The sequence below is a fragment of the Chiloscyllium plagiosum genome, chromosome 30, assembly GCF_004010195.1.
Source record: "Chiloscyllium plagiosum isolate BGI_BamShark_2017 chromosome 30, ASM401019v2, whole genome shotgun sequence".
Lineage (NCBI taxonomy): Eukaryota > Metazoa > Chordata > Chondrichthyes > Orectolobiformes > Hemiscylliidae > Chiloscyllium > Chiloscyllium plagiosum.
Genome location: NC_057739.1, coordinates 7,552,504 through 7,555,840, shown reverse-complemented (window position 1 = coordinate 7,555,840; position 3,337 = coordinate 7,552,504).

Genomic DNA, 3,337 nt, shown 5'->3' with positions numbered 1-3,337 from the left:
GCTAAAAGCTGTCCTCATAGAATCACTGAATTCCTCCAGCGCAGGAGCATACCAAAGGGTCAGCCTGGTCACCCTTTGCAAAGGTGGCTGTTGAGAAACTTCACGGACCACTGCAGTCCTTACAACCTTCAGAAGAATATCTTAGAATTAGTCTTTACTGTCTCACCCACTTGAATGAGTGCAGTGAAAAGTTTGTAATGTCGTCACTTATGCTGCCATTCTTAGGTATAGGATACCGAGATACAGAATACTGAAGCATGGTGTTACAGACTTGAGAGAGTCATTAATAAAAAGTTCAGCAAAAGAATAAAGAATAAAGATATTTTTACAAGGGACTTGAAGTTTAATCTTTTCACCAAGTCTGTGCCAGCCTTCAGGGTGCCCAGGCCAAATCTCTACAACACGTCGCATTGTTCCCAGTCCCGAAGTGATTTGCCTCCGGGACTCACTGACCCTTCCACTGCCCCAGCCTGACCTGGGACTTGCCCAGACTCATTGTCCCCCCCAGCGCTGGTCTGGCCTGGGACTCACCTCCAGGACTCACTGCACCCCCTGCGCTGGCCTGGCCTGGGACGCATCACCAGGACTCACTGACCCAGCGCATGCCTGGTCTGGGACTCACCTCCAGGACTCACTGCACCCCCAGCACTGGCCTGGACTGGGACGCATCACCAGGACTCACTGACCCCAGCGCTGGCCGGGCCTGGGACTCACCTCCAGGACTCACTGCTCCCCAGCGCTGGCCTGGCCTGGGACTGACCCCCAGGACTCACTGTCCCATCAATGGCCTGGCCTGGGACTCACCTCTAGGACTCACTGCCCCCCCAGTGCTGACCTGGCCGGGGACTCACCTCCAGGACTCACTGACCCCAGCGCTGGCCTGGCCTGGGACTCACCTCCAGGACTCCCTGACCCCAGCGCTGGCCTGGCCTGGGACTCACCTCCAGGACTCACTGCTCCCAGCACTGGCCTGGCCTGGGACTCACCTCCAGGACTCCCTGACCCCAGCGCTGGCCTGGCCTGGGACTCACCTCCAGGACTCACTGCTCCCAGCGCTGGCCTGGCCTGGGACTCACCTCCAGGACTCACTGCCCCCAGCGCTGGCCTGGCCTGGGACTCACCTCCAGGACTCCCTGACCCCAGCGCTGGCCTGGCCTGGGACTCCCCTCCAGGACTCACTGACCCCAGCGCTGGCCTGGCCTGGGACACACCTCCAGGACTCACTGCCCCCAGCGCTGGCCTGGCCTGGGACTCACCTCCAGGACTCCCTGACCCCAGCGCTGGCCTGGCCTGGGACTCACCTCCAGGACTCACTGCTTCCAGCGCTGGCCTGCCCTGGGACTCACCTCCAGGACTCACTGCCCCCAGCGCTGGCCTGGGACTCACCTCCAGGACCCACCTAACCCCAGCGCTGGCCTGGGACTCACCTCCAGGACTCCCTGACCCCAGCGCTGGCCTGGCCTGGGACTCACCTCCAGGACTCCCTGACCTCAGCGCTGGCCTGGCCTGGGACTCACCTCCAGGACTCACTGCCCCCAGCGCTGGCCTGGCCTGGGACTCCCCTCCAGGACTCACTGACCCCAGCGCTGGCCTGGGACTCACCTCCAGGACTCCCTGACCCCAGCGCTGGCCTGGCCTGGGACTCACCTCCAGGACTCCCTGACCTCAGCGCTGGCCTGGGACTCACCTCCAGGACTCCCTGACCCCAGCGCTGGCCTGGCCTGGGACTCACCTCCAGGACTCACTGCCCCCAGCGCTGGCCTGGCCTGGGACTCACCTCCAGGACTCACTGACCCCAGCGCTGGCCTGGCCTGGGACTCACCTCCAGGACCCACCTAACCCCAGCGCTGGCCTCACCTCCAGGAGTGATGCTGACAGTGGGATTACTGTGAGTGTCATACTGACAGTGGGATTACTGTAAGAATTACACTGACAGTGGGATAATTGTGAGCGTGCCACTGACAGTGGGATTACTGTGAGAGTGACATAGACAGTGGGGTACTGTGAGAGTGACACTGACAGTGGGATTACTGTGAGAGTGACACTGACAATGGGGTTACTGTGAGTGATACTAACAGTGGGATAACTGTGAGAGTGACACTGACAATGCGATATCTGTGAGAGTGACACTGACAGTGGTATTATTGTGAGAGTGACACTGACAATGCGATATCTGTGAGAGTGACACTGACAATGCGATATCTGTGAGAGTGACACTGACAGTGGGATTATTGTGAGAGTGACACTGACAATGCGATATCTGTGAGAGTGACACTGACAGTGGGATTACAGTGAGAGTGACACTGACAATGCGATATCTGTGAGAGTGACACTGACAATGCGATATCTGTGAGAGTGACACTGACAGTGGGATTATTGTGAGAGTGACACTGACAATGCGATATCTGTGAGAGTGACACTGACAATGGGATTACAGTGAGAGTGACACTGACAGTGGGATTACTGTGGGAATGACACTGACAATGGGGTTACTGTGAGTGATACTAACAGTGGGATAACTGTGAGAGTGACACTGACAGTGGGATTACTGTGAGTGATACTAACAGTGGGATAACTGTGAGAGTGACACTGACAGTGGGATTACTGTGGGAATGACCCTGACAATGGGGTTACTGTGAGAGTGACACTGACAGTGGGATTATTGTGAGAGTGACACTGACAGTGGGATAACTGTGAGTGTGAAAGTGGAAGATGTTGTAAAGTTGAAAGGCTTCGGAGCCTCTGTCTGATCTATAGGGTGAGCCTGAATGTGCTGGGAACTTTGTTCCTGGAGTTTCAGAGACTGAAGGTTCACCTCATGTCAGTTTTGAAATTCATGAGTTCAGCCAAGGTCCTTTCCCTCGTGGAAGTCAGTCTAAAGGTAGATGGCTAGTATTGGTCAGAGGGAAAAGAATGGACTGGGAGTTCAGGTGAAACCTTTTCCAGAGGGTGGTACAGGTACGGAATGAGGTGCCAGAAGAAGTGATAGAGGCTGGTACAATTACAACATGTAAAAGGCATTTGGATGGGTTTCTGAATAGGAAGCGTTTAGAGGGATATGGGCCAAATGTTGACAAATGGGACTAGATTTATTTCAGATATCTGGTCAGCATGGATGAGTTGGACTGAAGGGTCTGTTTCCGTGCTGCACAATGCTATGTCTCTGTGACTGCAGAGTGGGATTTACTTAGTGGGTGGGGGTCATGGATCTCTCCCAATGTGGGGTCCGTATCTTCTCCTGCGAGGCTCAGGTGTCTCTCCTCCGAAAGGCTGAGTAGTTTGTTGTTTGGCCACCCCTCCACCAAGACCACCACCCACAGCCAGGAATGAAGAGCTT